Source organism: Hibiscus syriacus, unplaced genomic scaffold (genome assembly GCF_006381635.1).
Source record: "Hibiscus syriacus cultivar Baekdansim isolate YM2019G1 unplaced genomic scaffold, ASM638163v2 tig00110365_pilon, whole genome shotgun sequence".
In the NCBI taxonomy this organism is placed as follows: domain Eukaryota; kingdom Viridiplantae; phylum Streptophyta; class Magnoliopsida; order Malvales; family Malvaceae; genus Hibiscus; species Hibiscus syriacus.
Genome location: NW_024062703.1, coordinates 669,515 through 687,007, shown reverse-complemented (window position 1 = coordinate 687,007; position 17,493 = coordinate 669,515). Strand labels below are relative to the sequence as shown.

General features: G+C 35.7%; 1 long non-coding RNA gene and 1 pseudogene across 1 annotated transcript; both read left to right on the top strand.

Moving 5' to 3' along the window:
• Positions 1 to 17,493, top strand: part of LOC120121250 — a 30,671-nt pseudogene that overhangs the window by 7,956 nt on the left and 5,222 nt on the right.
• LOC120121216 lies at positions 3,214 to 3,852 on the top strand. Its single transcript, XR_005515973.1, has 3 exons — positions 3,214 to 3,266; positions 3,510 to 3,581; positions 3,704 to 3,852. It is a non-coding gene; the product is annotated as an uncharacterized LOC120121216 (long non-coding RNA).

The following is a 17,493-nucleotide window of genomic DNA, read 5'->3' as shown; positions in this document are numbered from 1 at the left end:
GTAGTTTTTGCTCTACAAGGACTTTCATTCTTTGTTCTGACATGTGTCCAAGTTTCTGATGCAATAGTATTGCAGAATCTGAACTACATTAGACAATAGAGGCTTCTGCTTATAGCAAAGTCTCTCCCTTCAGCGTGTACAAGTTTGTTGTTATCTTTTCTCCTTTCATCACCACAAGTGCTCCACAGAACACCTTCATGATTCCTTTCCGTGTTTTAATCTTGCTTGCATTATTATCCAACATTTTGTAGGATAATAAATTTTTCTTCAGGCCTTTCATGTGCCGTACATCTCGAACAACTTTAATTGTTCCATTATACATCTTCAATTTGATGGTTCTCACGCCAATGATCTCTAAGGCATGATCATTGCAACTATACACAGATCCTCCTGAGACAGGTTCAAAATGATGGAACCATTCTCTTCTTGAGGTCATGTGATATGTTGCTCCTGAATCAATGAGCCATATATCTGTAAATCATTTCTGCCTTCCAGGTGGTTGACGCTTCACACCATAGAACATCTCCATCATCTGAAGTGTTTGCAGTATTGCCTTGTGGATTGTAGTTTTTATTTAGACTCCAACAATCATTCTTCAAGTGACCCTTCTTTCCACAGTTGTAGCACTTTAAATTCTTCTTGCTTCTCGACTTTGATCTACCATGTTTGTGACTGCTGCTTTGGCCACGTTTCGTTGATCTCCCTCTCGTCGTTGTCAACGCTTCTGCTTGTTGCAGATTTACTTGTCTGTCTTCCTTGTCATTGCGCAGATTTTCTTCTTGTAGAACAGCAGCTGCAACGTCATCGAAAACTAGACTTGTGACATTACTGTTTGTCAAGTTGATAATGAGTTGATCATACGAATCAGGTAGACTTTGAAGTAGAAGTTCAGCACGTTCTTGTTCTCGTATTGTACATCTTAAGGATGTAAGCTGAGAAAATAAAGTGTTCAATGTGTTTAAGTGCTCCGTCACTGAAGTAGATTTTGGCATCCGGAGAGTGTACAATTTCTTCTTAAGGAAAATTATATTGTGCAACGATGTGGCCTCGTACAGTTTTGTGAGATGATCTCATATCTCCTTAGCTATCTTCTTCTCCTCGATGCTTGACAATACTTCATCTGCTAATGCTAGATAAAAGTTTGCCATAGCATTCTCATCCATTTCGATCCATTTGTTGTCATGTGTGAAATCTATCGGCCTTTCACTGATAGTCGCTAGACAACCGTCTTTCCTCAGGATAACATTCATCTTCAATTTCCACAATGAGAAATTTCTCCCATTGAACTTTTCAATATCAAATTTTGTTATCATAGTTTCTTTTACGGATAGCTCCCACTATTTCACTATCGTGAATAGTTCTCTGGAACCTTCAAAGAATGAGTAATAACTTCTTACTTTCTTATGTTAGATGATCCACCTTTTGGTGACAACCACAAAGACAATAAGTAGATATTACACATTCAAATTTGGCTCTGATACCAATTGTTGCGGAATACGGCTATCGGATAGAGCAAAATTTGAGGAAAAAAAAAAATAAATATATACAAATTACGGGAAAACCCCTAAATAATATAGGGTAAAAACTACGGGCAACGGTAGAAAAATTTCACTATGAGAAAATAGGAATTACAACTTCTCTCGATCTAACAAGGAGAAAACAATGACAATTCTCTCTTGATAAAAAAGAGAAAACAACTCTCAAGAAAACTCTCTAAATTCTCTAGTATTGGGAGAAAACTATAATGATTTGGGATGATTTTGAAGCTAAATGGATTAGGGTATTTATAGTTGAAGCTTAAGACTAATCTTGTAAATACCCTAAAGTATAATGACTAAATGTGTAATTTTACCATTGCCAAAAAATCAACAATTGCTAGCTACTTTTCGGTGCCATTAAGTGTGCCCTTTCGGTGCCCCCAAATTGGACAATTAACTTGGACTTTCAACACTTCTTTCTTATGCCAAGGAACCAAAAAGAATGGGAAAAAAGCTATTCTTCCTACTTGTCTTAAACATGCATTTGTTGTAATTGATTTGCATGGATGGGTTACAAATGGTAATCAACTTTATCATTATCAAAGTGAATTTGCTTTGTTGACATGATTCTGTCATTCGAAATGACTAGGAAGAGGAAGAGGTAGAGGCGGTTATACACTTGAGGCCTTAAGAGGTCGCTTTGGTTCTCGTAACTTGGGTAGAGGAAACAATCAAGAATCCGGCGACTACAGATCAAGAGGCAAAGGTTTCTATCAGCGAGGTTCTAGATGAATATGTATATATATTTAGAAATTTTTGAATATGTATGTGTTTGGAGATTGTAACAAACCTTCAGAAGCAATTCCATTCTATAAAAAAAATTATTGTTATGTATTTCAAATTTGTTGTTATGGATGTCAACTTTATTGGATAATGCCACAGGTTATAATTTTAAATTTGGGTAACAAAAAGAGTAAAAAATAACATTTGAAAAATTAGTTTTAATTCGCAGCTTTTGTATAAAAAAGCCACTAAATACATAGTCAATACCGGCATTTTTGAAAAACGCCACTAAAGTTCTAGATTGTTTGCAGCATTTATACATAAAACACCACTATATACCTAGTCAATAGCGGCGTTTTACATTCACAAACGCCACTATATGACAACATTTAGAGGCATTTTTGGAACAAACGCCGCTATATGTCAGAACATTTAGCGACGTTTTTAGGAAAAAAATGTCGCTAAAACATAACCTTTAGGGCCATTTTGAACGACAAACACTGAAACCTTTGCGGTGTTTGTTTCAGCGGCGCATTTTGCGGCGTTTGTTTTTGTGCCACAAAGGTTTTTAGTGACGCTTAAAAATGCCGCTATATGACTTAAAAAACGCGCTAAAAACCTGTTTTGCTGTAGTGACCCATTCCAAAGGAGTTTGGGAATCTCAAGGAGCTCTATGTGCTGTAAGACTTGTAAGAATGTGTATTTTCTTTTTCATGTTTCTCAAAGATAATATAAGTGGATCAATGTCATGCAGGTCCATAAGTAATAATAACTTATCTGGAACCCTGCCTCCAGAGCTTGGTAATTTAGTTTACCTCCAACAACTGTAAGTTTTAATTCTTATTTCCTTTTGTTTTCTCTTAGGGGACTGTGTTTAAAGATTATATATAATGTGAAATTATAAGAAAGATGGTTGGTTCGTAAATTTGGCAGGTACATTAACAGTTGCGGATTGGGCGGTCAGATTCCCTCTACATTTGCTAACCTTGTAAACGTCCAAATTATGTAAGAAACACACTTCTCTATTGCCTTCTTTTTGTAAATTCTTCTATATTTTTTATTGATAATTTGTCTTTGTTTTCTAAAATTTTATACATTCGTTCCTAACAAAAAATATTGTGTACGTTCTTGATTGTAACAATCAATAACCTTTTTTGAATTTCAGGAGGGGACTTGACAATGCATTCAGAGGTGGGCCTGCAAATTGCCTTCATTAACTTAACTCCTTGCTGCTATGATGAATTTCAGGTGGGCATCTGATACTGCACTCACAGGGAAAATACCAGACTTTGTTGGTAACTGGACAAAGCTTACATCAGTGTAATTCATCAATACATATTGGTTATATTCTTCATAGAAGCTCTCACTGAATCAGGTATCAGGAAGGTTAGCTTTACCTTGATTTTTTATCAGTTTGACTAATCTGCCAAATGTTTACACAGGAGATTTGAAGGGAACTCTTTTGAAGGTCCGATACCATCCAGTCTTGCAAATTTAGCCTCATTGACTTCTTTGTAAGTAGAGATATCTTGCTTTCCTGATAGTATACTCCCCACCGCCATTTAACTCTCTCCCTTTGTTTGTGTATTCACGCATGCTCCTTGTATGTACGCATTTATGCACGCATGTGCCTATGTGTATATAACATGAACTTGTTTATTTATGCTCGTATATCATTTAGGAGAATTGGTGGTATATAAATGGGAGTTCCTCTCTTGATTTTGTAAGAAGTCTAAAAACTTGACTAACTTGTGAGTTAACCATACACTTTACATTCTTGTATTCATATGCTTTCTTTCTGGGGAAAAAGATGAAATGTTTTTTCTAATTTATGGAATAAATACATTCATTTTTCCTTTCTTTTCATTTCCTATAGGGTTCTAAGAAATGTCATGCTCACTTTTACTTTGCCATCTTATATCACAGAATTACAATCAATCTTTACAAAAGCTGTAAGTTTTATCGAAAAGTTAACAGCTTCACTGATTCCTGATATGCACTTGTTCATGTTTCTAATTTCTTTTTGTTCCAGGGATTTGAGTTTCAACAACTTAACAGACCAAATTCCAAGCTCTTTGTTCATTATGAATTCTCTCATATAGTTGTAACCAACCGAAAAATCAAAAACCGTCTCCTTCACTTGTTGAAAATATGAGCTTAGGACTTGCAGTTTTCATTTGATACTACTCATCTCTTTTATGCTATTGAAATGTTCAGGTTTCTTGGAAATAACATTCTATCTGGTTCCATTCCCAGCCAAAAGAGTGAAAATCTTCAGACTATTTAATTCATTCTATCACACCAACTTGTTTCGTATAACATTACTCGTTACTCGCTTTCTGCTAATAGCCTTCCATATGCAGAGATTTATCATACAATTTACTATCCGGAAACTTGCCTTCTTAGGTAAACTCAAGCTTACAATTGTATGTATCTAAAACCATGATACTTCCTTTACTTACCTTTGCTTTCTAATTTCACTGGTGTGGCTTAAAGGTTTTTTGTTGCTCAAATTGAGCTTACTTTCTTATAGTTGATACTTGATATCACACTATAAAAGAAGAATCGACTGAACTCAATACGACTTTGTTTCGTTGAATTTTATGTAGGAACCTTGAGGCCAACAACTTCACACTTACCAGCTCAAACCTAAGGTGAGTTATCGTCCCTCAACAGCTAATTTTCGCTTCTCCTAAACTTTCTTGAAAGAATTCTTTTGACCTCTATGGAAAGAAATGTAGCTATATATTATCTCTGGTATGCAATACATTCTTTTAAAGTTCCTAATCAAGAAATTGTTTTGAAATTCCTCAGGCTTTTACCTGGATTAGAATGCCTTCAAAGAAGCTTCCCATGCAATAGAAATGCTCCACGATGTACTAACTAAAACTTTCGAACCAGTAATTTTTTTTATTTTGCTTGAACAAAAAGAAATTTTATTAATTAAGAAGACAATGCATAAAGACACTAGAAACAGGAACCAGTGCTCAATCATTGATTGATTGATGCTTAATACTTTGCTAACATATTTCAATGTCGACATTGGAAGTTGCAAACTTCTCAATCAAGTGTGGTGGACCAAAGATGACATCTAACGGATATTATTCGAGGCTGATAATAGCACTCTTGGCGCAGCAAAGTTTCTTGTAACAGTACTCAGAAATGGGCAGTTAGCAATGCAGGCTTGTTTGCAGATAGACAGAATCAACAGTATGTTCAAAACACCGGAGCACAAGTCAGAGGTACCAACACGCCGCAGATTGTTCAGACTTCGAGGCTATCCCCTGGATCACTTAGATACTATGGCTTAGATCTCGAGAATGGACTCTATACTGTATACTTGTTCTTCGCAGAAACAGGTTTCACAGACCGAACCTCGCAGTCTTGGACTAGTCGAGAAGTCGTGTTTTTGATTTTTTTTATAATCAGGTACTATTTCATTTGAAGTAAGAATCCATAAAATTTTAAATTGTATATCATAAAACTCATTTACCCTGTCTGGGGGTGTTTCTATTGTCACAATCCCGTTCACATAATGTACGAACACTTGATGCTATAATATCTCATTGATGTTTCTGTTGCGGAAGACGGCTATCGGATAAAGCAAAATCGTAACTGATAATTTGAGAAAATAAAAATGAAGATAAAAGAGACACAAATTTTTACGTGGAAAACCCCTAAATAATATAGGGTAAAAACCACGGGCAACGGTAGAAGAATTTCACTACGAGAAAAATAGGAATTACAACCTCTCTCGATCTACCAAGGAGAAAACAATGATAATTCTCTCTTGATAAAAAGGAGAAAACAACTTTCAAGAAACTCTCTAAATTCTCTCTAGTATTGGAAGAAAGCTAGAATGCTTTGGGATGGTTTTGAAGCTAAATGAACTAGGGTATTTATAGTTGAAGCTTTAAGGACTAATTTGTAAATACCTTAAATTACAATGACTAATTGCATAGTTTTATCATCCAAAATTTTCAACAATTTGGTGGTCATCAAATTTGACCAATTTTGCCACCCCATTAATGCCACCAAATTGCCACCCATAATGTTGACAATTGATGTAATTTGGTGTGTCAATTTTCAACAATCTCCCACTTGAAGATTTGATTGGAACAATCATATCTTCACACCATTCTTTCTACCTTGTACCTTTCATGTTGCTTACGTTTCTGACAGGCCACAGGAGGATCGACACCAGGTAAATTTATCAGCATTGATTGCCTTCGTCATGAATTCTGCTATGTTGTCTTTGGTATGGATCTTCTGCATATCTACCGTTCCTTCTTCCACCTTTTCACGAATGAAATGGTACTGAACTCGTATGTGCTTAGTCCTTGAATGAAATGTTGGATTCCTTGCTAGATGCAAGGCGCTTTGACTGTCACAAAACAGAGAGACATACTCTTGATTGTGCCCAAGCTCCTCCAATAGCATCTTCAACCAAATTGCTTCTTTACTGGCTTGTGTAGCTGCTACATATTCTACCTCTGTTGTGGACGTAGCCACAACTGACTGCAATTTTGAAACCCAGCTTACAGCTCCACCAGCAACTTTGAACACATATCCTGTAGTAGATTTGCTTTTATCCAAATCCTCTGCATAGTCAGAATCTACATACCCATTGATTAGTAATTTTGATCCTCCGTAGCATAATGCAACATTTGAGGTCCCTTTGATGTATTTTAGGATCCTCTTTACAATATTCCAATGCTCTTTGCCTGGATTCGCCATGTACCGACTAATCACTCCCACTGCTTGTGCAATGTCTGGTCTTGTGCATATCATAGCGAACATTAAACTTCCCACTGCTGATGCATACGGTACTCGAGACATCTTCATCCTCTCTTCTTCACTGCTAGGACTCATACTGGAGGATAATTTGAAGTTAATAGGAAGAGGGATAGAAATTGGCTTACAATCTTGCATGTTAAATCGTGACAAGATTTTCTTCAAGTAATTCTTTTGTAAAAGCCAAATCTTCCTATTACTTCTGTCTCGGTGAATTTGCATCCCTAGAATCTTGTTTGCTGATCCCAAGTCCTTCATTTCAAATTCCCTAGCCAGTTGTGCCTTCAATTCTTCAATATGATCTTTGTTGGGTCCTGTAACCAACATGTCATCCACATACAACAGCAATATAACAAAATCGTTATCACCAGACCTCTTGAAATAAGAACAAGGGTCTGGATTAAGTCTTTTGTATCCAAGGCACATAATGAAGAATCAAATCTCTTATACCAACACCTCAGCGCCTGCTTTAGACCGTACAGAGATTTGTTCAACTTGCAAACCAAGTTCTTCTTTTCGTCTTCTTCAAAACCTTCAGGCTGGAGCATATAAATCTCTTCTTCAAGATTTCCATGAAGAAAAGTTTGTTTTAACATCTAGCTGTTCCAAATGTAAATTCAATGTAGCACACATTGCTAAGACTACTCGAACTGTTGTTAGTCGAACCACAGGAGAAAAAATTTCATTGAAATCAATACCTTCTTTCTGAGCATATCCTTTGACCACCAGTCTTGCACGATACCTCTCCACTTGATCGTCACCATTTCGCTTGATTTTGAAAACCCATTTGTTACCAATTGGCTTCCTTCCTTGTGGTAGTGGCACAAGGTCCCATGTATTATTTTTATGAAGGGCTTCGATTTCTTCTTGCATCGCCATCATCCACAGTGAAGCATCTGAGCTGTTTATTGCCTCCTAGTATGTTGATGGCTCACCGTCCTCTGTTAAAAGGCAGTATGCAATATTACCTTCTATAACATAATCTGAGTGCCAATTGGGACGTCTTCTCACACGATCTGATTGACGAGTTGTTGGAGCTTCAGAACTCTCTGGTTCTTGTTCATCATGTGATGGTTCTGCTTCAGAAGAATCTCCTTCTTCAAACTCTTTTTCCACATGTATCTGAGTAGTCTCTGACTTTTCAGCGCTATCATCGTCTTCTTTTCTTTGTAGTTTATCTTCTACAAAGATAACATCCCTGCTAATGATCACTTTGCGGGCAGTGGGATCCCACAAGAGATACCCCTTTACTCCATCAGCATACCCTAAGAATTTGCCTTTCCTGAATTTTGGATCCAGCTTTGAAATTTCTTGGGCGTTGTACATCATGTACACAATACTTCCAAATACACGGAGGTTTGAATAATCAACTGGTTTACCAGTCCACATCTCCATTGGTGTCTTCAGCTCTATTGCAGTTGATGGAGCTCGATTCACCAAATAACAGGCGGTATTGACTGCTTCTGCCCAGAATGATTTTTCTAGGCTTGTGTCCCTCAACATTGCTCTTGTTCTTTCTAACAAGGTTTTGTTCATCCGCTCTGCCACTCCATTTTTGTTGAGGAGTGTTCGCCACTTTGAACTGTCTTTTGATGCCTTCTTTCTTGCAAAAGTCATCAAATTCTTCGCTTGTGTATTCTCCTCTATTATCTGTTCTGAAACACTTGATCTTATTTCCAGAATCAAGTTCCACCCGCGCTTTGAAGTTTTTGAAAGTTGAAAACACGTCTGACTTCTTCTTAATAGGGTGCACTCTCAACATCTCCTGGAGTAGTCATCAATAAATGAGACAAAGTATTTTGCTCCACCTAGGGATGTTACTGGTGCTTGCCATACGTCAAAGTGAACCAATTCTAGAACATTTTTGCCTCTAGAATTTGATGTGTTGAATTTCAACCGGTGTTGCTTACTTGTTATGCAATGTTCACACAAAGTAAGTGATACCTTTGTTAAGCCTGGAAGTAGCTTTTGCTCCACAAGGAATTTCATTCCTTGTTCTGACATGTGTCCAAGTTTCTTATGCCATAGCATTGTAGAATCTGAACTACATGAGGCAACAGAGGCTTCTGCTTCTAACAATGTCTTTCCCTTCAGCATGTACAAGTTTGCAGCTATCTTTTCACCTTTCAACACCACAAGCGCTCCACGGAACACCTTCATGATTCCTTTCCGTGTTTCAATCTTGCTAGCATTATTTCCAACAATCCGTAGGATAATAAATTTTTCTTCAGACCTTTCACGTGCCGCACATCTCGAACAACTTTAATTGTTCCATCATACATCTTCAATTTGATGGTTCCCACACCAACGATCTCTAAGGCATGATCATTGCAACTATACACAGATCCTCCTGAGACAGGTTCATAATGATGGAACCATTCTCTTCTTGAGGTCATGTGATATGTCGCTCCCGAATCAATGAGCCATATATCTGCAAATCTTTTTCTGCCTTCCACGGTGGTTGACGCCTCACAGCATAGAGCATCTCCATCATCTGAAGTGTTTGCGGTATTGCCTTGTGGATTGGAGTTTTTATTTAGACTCCAACAATCCTTCTTTAAGTGACCCTTCTTTCCACAGTGGTAGCACTTTAAATTCTTCTTGCTCCTCGACTTCGATCTACCATGTTTATGACTGCTGCTTTGGCCACGTTCTGTTGATCTCCCTCTCATCGTTGTCAACGCTTCTGCTTGTTGCAGATTTACTTGTCTGTCTTCCTTGTTCTTGCGTCGATTTTCTTCTTGTAGAACAGCAGCTGCAACGTCATCGAAGACTAGACTGGTGACATTACTGTTTGTCAAGTTGATGATGAGTTGATCGTACGAATCTGGTAGACTTTGAAGTAGAAGTTCAGCACGTTATTGTTCTCCTATTTTACAGCTTAAGGATGTAAGCTAAGAAAATAAGGTGTTCAGTGTATTTAAGTGCTCCGTCACTGAAGTAGATTCTGGCATACGGAGAGTGTACAATTTCCTCTTAAGGAAAATTTTATTGTGCAGCGATGTGGCCTCGTACAATTTGATGAGATGATCCCATATCTCCTTACTTGTCTTCTTCTCCTCGATGCTTGACAATACTTCATCTGCTAATGCTAGATGAAAGTTTGCCATAGCATTCCCGTCCATCTCGTTCCATTTGATGTCATCTGCGAAATCCACTGGCCTTTCATTGATAGCCGCTAGACACCCGTCTTTCCTTAGGATGGCCTTCATCTTAAATTTCCACAATGAGAAATTTCTCCCCATTGAACTTTTTCAATATCAAATTTCGTTGCCATAGCTTCTTCTACGGATAGCTCCCACTATTTCACTATCGTGAATAGTTCTCTGGAACCTTCAAAGAATGGGTAATAACTTCTTATTTTCTTATGTTAGAGGATCCACCTTTTTGGTGGCAACCACAAAGACAATAAGCAGATATTACATACTCTAATCTAGCTCTGATACCAATTGTTGCGGAAGACGGCTATCAGATAGAGCAAAATCGCAACTGATAATTTGAGAAAATAAAAATGAAGATAAAAGATACACAAATTTTTTACGTGGAAACCCCCTAAATAATATAGGGTAAAAACCACGGGCAACGGTAGAAGAATTTCACTACGAGAAAAATAGGAATTACAACCTCTCTCGATCTACCAAGGAGAAAACAATGATAATTCTCTCTTGATAAAAAGGAGAAAACAACTCTCAAGAAACTCTCTAAATTCTCTCTAGTATTGGAAGAAAGCTAGAATGCTTTGGGATGGTTTTGAAGCTAAATGAGCTAGGGTATTTATAGTTGAAGCTTTAAGGACTAATTTGTAAATACCCTAAATTACAATGACTAATTGCATAGTTTTACCATCCAAAATTTTCAACAATTTGGTGGCCAAATTTGACCAATTTTGCCACCCCATTAATGCCACCAAATTGCCACCCATAATGTTGACAATTGATGCAATTTGGTGTGCCAATTTTCAACAGTTTCATCAGGGAACTCGTCTATTAAGGGATTTTGATATGTTGGAGGAGGCAGGTATTGTTGAGAGAGAAATAACTAGGAATTTCACAGCTAACGTGACGGGGAACTATCTCGAGATTCACCTATTTTGGGCTGGTAAGGGTACTTGCTGCACACCAGAAAGAGGTTATTATGGTCCATCTATTTCTGCAATAAGTGTTGTTCCAAGTAAGATATACCTTAAAACTGATGAATCTTTGTATATATGCTTCATGTGCTTATTTTCTGTTTCTAAAAAAGCTATTTTGTTTCTCAGATTTTAGACCAACTGTGAATGGGATACCGCTGGGAAATCCTAAAAAGAAGAACACCACAACATTGATTGCTGGTGTTACAGTTCCTGTTGTGGCACTGGCTTTGATACGTATATTTGCAATTATTTATGTGAAGAGAAAGAGTGAAGAAGATATCGAGGAGGAGGGTAAGAGCATTAGTTTATCATAAAATATATGTTATATGGTTTTTTTTCGTTGTATATCAGAAAAAGGTTCATCGTTAGTTCTCTGTTCGATATCAATGGATTAGTTTCTATATCAATGGTAATCGGTTTTCTATATCAATGGTAATCGGTGATATTAAAGAATCGTTTTGTTTACCGCTCCAGTGTTAGAAGCGTAGGTGGGCACTCGGTAATTTATAACTCGAACTATTATTGATACGAGGCAAAATACGTTTCAACGATGTTACCCCAATATTACAATATTGCAATACTACAACACTAGCTGCGGCTTGTTTACAAACAAAACCTTGCTATTCTAAGCTTTGCTAAGATTCACCTTTTCTCTTTAATAGCTTTGCTAAGCTATTTCTAGTCCTTATTTGCTAAGCTTTTTCATTCTCTAATAGCTTTACTAAGCTATTTCTCATTCTGGCTTTTCTAAGCTTTTCTCATATTCCTTCTCATTCACTTTGCATATATTTATAAGGGTAATTAACCTCCTTAATGAAATATATAGGCATTTCCAAATTCTTCTTGTATTGTCACATGGAGTTCCTTGTCTTAATGAAATTCCCTTCCATCATCAATTGTCACATGTTTATTTTTCATGCTTAGTTCTTAAGTAATTCAAGATCATGCTTCACTAATCAAGAATCTTCTAGCTTTTGCCACCTTAACCTTTGCTTAATAATTAAGTATTTCAAAGTGTTATTGCTGCCATGTTTCCATATTGCTAGTTGTCACCATTCTACCGCCTTTGACTTTTCAAAGTCTTTTGTTGCTAAGTAATTCATATGCTTCTACATTCTTCTTGCCGACATATGATAGCAAAGTTGAGTTTTATTTCTAACCTCCAACTTACAGGTTACTAATTGCCTTACTTGACTCTGTAGTGCTTCTTGGCATCAGTCCTAGACCAAACACATTTAGTTATTCCGAGTTAAAAGCTGCCACCGAAGACTTCAGTCCTTCAAACAAGTTAGGAGAAGGGGGGTTCGGACCTGTGTATAAGGTAAATAATGTCTTAACATTTTTAGCATGCTAGTTTGCTTGTCATACAATGATGAACTTACTGTGAAAGGAAGATTTATTGCACGATGTTACTAAATCGTAGTTTGCTTTAGGGTACACTTCCCGACGGGAGAGTTGTAGCCGTGAAACAACTCTCAGTAGAATCAAACAAGGGGAAAGAACAATTTGTTACTGAGATAGCTGCCATATCAGCAGTACAACATCGTAATCTTGTCAAACTATATGGTTGCTGCTTCGGAGGAAATAGGCGTCTTCTTGTTTACTAGTATCTTGTGAACAAAAGCCTTGATCAAGCACACTGGGGTATGAGAACAATCTAATATAATAATTTTATGCTTTCCATTATTTATTGTTCATTGAAACTGTACGAGATTGTTGCACAAAAAATGCAGGACAAAATAACTTGCATCTTGATTTGCCAACCCGAGTCAGTGTCTGCTTATCAACTGCTAGAGGGCTAGCTTATCCTCACCAGGATTCTAGGCCAAGGATTGTTCATAGGGATGTTAAGGCAAGCAATATTTTGCTTGTTGAAGAGCTCTGCCCGAATATATCTGATTTCGGATTGGCAAAGCTTTATGATGACAAGAAAACCCGCCTCACCGCTCTTGCTGCCGGAACAATGTAAGACCACTGGACCTTCTTGTTCATGAGTCCCACCTTAGTAGCGTGCAATTTATGATCCCAAATTGCTTGATTTTACAGTTTTATCAGTAAAACATTACTCACTTCTGCAAAGTAATTATCTCGAAGTGGCTACCTGGCACAGGAGTATGCAATGCGCGGGCACCTTACGGATAAAGTCGATGTTTTCGGTTTCGGTGTTGTTGCTTTGGAGCTTATAAGTGGTAGACCCAAATTTCTTGTAATTATCTCGAAGTGGCTACCTGGCACAGGAGTATGCAATGCAGGGTCCATGATCTATTAATTTGTTCCTACAATGTCTCCAGGCATGGACCCTGCATGAAAATAACCAAACCTTGAACCTGCCCGATCCAACAATAACAGAGTTCGACGAAAACGAAGCTCTGCGAGTGATAGGGGTGGCACTTTTATGCACTCAGGCATCACCATCCATGCGGCCGCCCATGTCTCGTGTTGTTGGAATGCTTACAGGAGATTTTGAAGTAAGCATTGTTACAACAAAACCGAGTTATATAACTGACTGGGATTATAAGGATTAACAAGAATGAATAGAATCACAAACTTCAAATGCATCTGATCATGGTAGCTGTGACCACAAGAGCAAGAACAAGAGTATTTGGAGTTAACAGGTGGTTGACTAAATACTTAGTTTACCCTAAAAAAAACATAGAATTCTCTTGTACTTTGTCTAGGGAAAAAAGAGAGGCAAAGGGTAAATATATCAGCATGACAGGTGAATATTGAAACTTATTGAACTTTGTTTTCATTGATATTTTTTATTCTACTTTACAAATTTGCCATTATTTTATTGAGATTAAACTTCGAATTTTTTGTGATGGCGAAACAAAACTTTGGGTTTTTTTTAATTTTACCCCAACTGTTTTTAATTAAAATTTACATAATTTTTTTATAAATTAACATAAATAGTTCATTTAAGGAAAGAAAGATTTCTAGATTAAAAAATACTAAAAAAGTTTAAAATTATTGATATACAAGTTATAAATTTAAATTTTAAAATATTATCTATTTTAATTATAAACATAAAAAATTTAAATTTTAAACCTTAAATAAAAAAATAATTAAGTTGATTCGTATATTATATCTAAACTCATTTGGAATAATATTATTAAAGGGTAGATTGGTATCAGTAATCCACTATGCAGAAACAGACAATAATTTACAGAAGATTTCCACGCGCTTCACAGTAATAATCCGTCAATCATCGAGCTGGAACTGAAAATCTAAACAACGAATTGTCGTCTCAATTTTAATTTTATTAGTATTTCTGTGCAATTCAAAAAATTTGTTATTCTTTGAGAGGAACAAATTAACCGTGACATGGAAAATGCTGTTTATGCCACGTGGAGGAAGGGTGTCAAATGTTTAGTTTCACATATATAGTCCGAAGATCAGCCGGAAAAAAATTAAACTAGGTCGTTAGTCCTTTCATTTTTGATTTGATTGATTTTGATTATCGATTTTTTTTATCGCAAACCAAACGCCTCATAATGTATTAGATGTTCAACTTTCACATTTTGGCGTAGGAAAAAAAATAAAGTGAGAATATGTACGTACGTACATGGTTAGCCGCCAAAATAGAAACTACTGTTTTGAGAAGTTTGCGGATTCAGACCTCATCTGGAAAACGATGCCGTACTATATCTTTGATATATAACTAAAAAAATGTTATCGGTTTTATTATTATTATTTTAATAAAATTGATAAAAATTTATTATTTTTATTAGTTTTGTTATTATTGAGCGTTTTATCGGGTTTGATAAAATGCTATTTGTTTTATTATTTTTTCTATCGATTTTATTTTTATTAGATATTTTATCAAAAATATTAAAATCATTAATGTTTTAGATAAAAATAATAATATTTTCAATAATTTTTATCGATTTTGTTAAAAAAATAATAACAAAATCAATAGTATATTTTCTTAATATTATATGCACTCTAGCTTTTTCAATTTATTGATTTGTCTAAGGCATTAATTGTTTGATGTGATTTCATCTCCCCTGCCCTGCCATACCCCCGGGTTCGCCTATGTTCATGAGCAGGGTTGTAACGTAAACTTGAGTTGGATTTTGATATATACTTTTATGTAAAAATTATATTTTTAAATTTTTTTAAATAGAATGAATTTGTAAAATTTTAATAGATTAAAATAATTTATTAATAAAAATATAAAAAAATCTAAAGGATTAATATAAAAATAAGTGATCAAATCATACATCAAAAAACATTTTAATGTTAAAGAATTTTTCAAAAAAATAGGTTTCTAACGTTTTTCTTAGTTATAATTTTATATATCTACCATTTATTTTTAATTTTTTATAATAAAATATTTTTAATTAAAAAATAAAAAATTATTAAAAAAACTAATTTTTTACTGACATTATAAAAAAACCCTAAAAATAAAATCTTTCATTTTAACCCACATTATCAACCGTAGTTGGCCATCTTCGGCCACCATCGTCATCGTCGAACGGTCACCCACACGTCGTCATCCACCCATTGATCAATCGTCGTTCTTACCGTGGCTGAAAATTCTTAAATTTAAAACCCCAAATCCAAATCCCTAATTCTCAATTTCAATTTTTCAACTCAAATTGTCGTCGGCCAACTTCGGCCATCATTGTCATCATCAAACGGTTGGATTTTTATCAAAATTGCATAGTGGTTTGAATGGTGACGACTGTATGGCTTGTGGACATCGGAATCGATCGAAATCGACAAAAAATGATGACATTATCCGATAAACCTTTGAACACTTCTTCACGATAAAACTGTGGCATATTACGACGAATTGTCAACGGAAATTTGATCAGGGATCGACGTCAGTACTGATAACCGTACGTTGATGGTCACCGCTAGCCAACTGGCTGCTATGAGAAGGGGGAAGGGTGAAGGGGGAAGGGTGAAGGGTGAAGGGTGAAGGGGAAAGGGGGAAGAGAGGAAGCACCGAGGATGATGCTACTTTTTAAAAAAAAAATATTTTTATTTTTTATTTTTTAAATAAATCCTCAAAATTATTTGAACATGACACATGTCACTTAACGAAAATATTTAACGGTGGTTAACATTCGGACACCTAAAACTTTAACGTTTGGAATATTAGATATCTATTTTTAACGAAAATTTATTTAAGCACTAAAATATTTTTAGATACATAATTCAAAGACTATTTCTATTAAATCAAATCTAAAATATACGATAATTCAATAATTTAAAAAAGAGACTGCCCCAGTCTCCTGGCAGATAATGTCATCCAGTTCACAGTGTGCAATAAAAGGAAAATGATAACTTGAGACTGTAGATTCTCCAAACAATTCCCATCGAAGAAGAAACAGACGCAATTTGCTTGCAGAGATGCTTCCAAAGCTCATGAAGCCATTACTGTCTTCTACTTCTTCATTGTTTTTTTTTTTGGTGTGGCCAATCCGTTAAAGCACAGAATACTGCCACGGATCCTTCCGAAGGTACTCTCTGGTCTATCTCTCTACATATATCCTAATTAGATGAATTGTTGTTTTAATGAATAAAAGGGGGGGGGGGACAGTGAGGGCATTGAACTCAATCTTCCTACAATGGGATACACAAGCTGGGAACACATGGAATATATCACAGTGGAGAGCCATGCAGTGGATTTGCTCTCAACCAAAATGACTGTGTTTGAGGATCCTTCTAATAACCATACCATTAGATGTGATTGTTCTTTCAACACCAACACTCTTTGCCACATTACTCGTCTGTATGCTTCTCTCTCTCTCGTTCTTCTGCAATATTTTTAAGTATTAACTCTAAAAAAAGGTAAAGTACACAAATAATTTCTGATTATAGGGTGTGGCTATGATGAATCTCAAATTATTAAAATTTATAAAGTGGTCATTCAACTATTAAAATATACAAAGTGGTCTATGATTATATGGTATTGTTTTATTGAGTCCTCCAACTATTAAAAATTACAAAATGATCATTCGAACCATTCATATGTTTCGATCTCGTCTTTTTCCGTAAAAAATTGACGACAATCTGAGTTGAACATTAACCTGCTGAGTGTGATATGATAAAATTTGATCTTAGAACTTCAAACGACTATCATATCACAATCAACATATTAATGTCTAGCTCAGACAACCGTTAATTTTTTAACGGAAAAGGACGAATTTGGAACATATAAATAGTCGGATAACCATTTTATTACTTTTAATAGTCAAAAGACTCAACAAAATAATACCTACCTTATAGTGACTATTTGTATACTTTATTCTTCTAAAAATACTCTAATATTTAAAAAATAATCATTTTGAATTT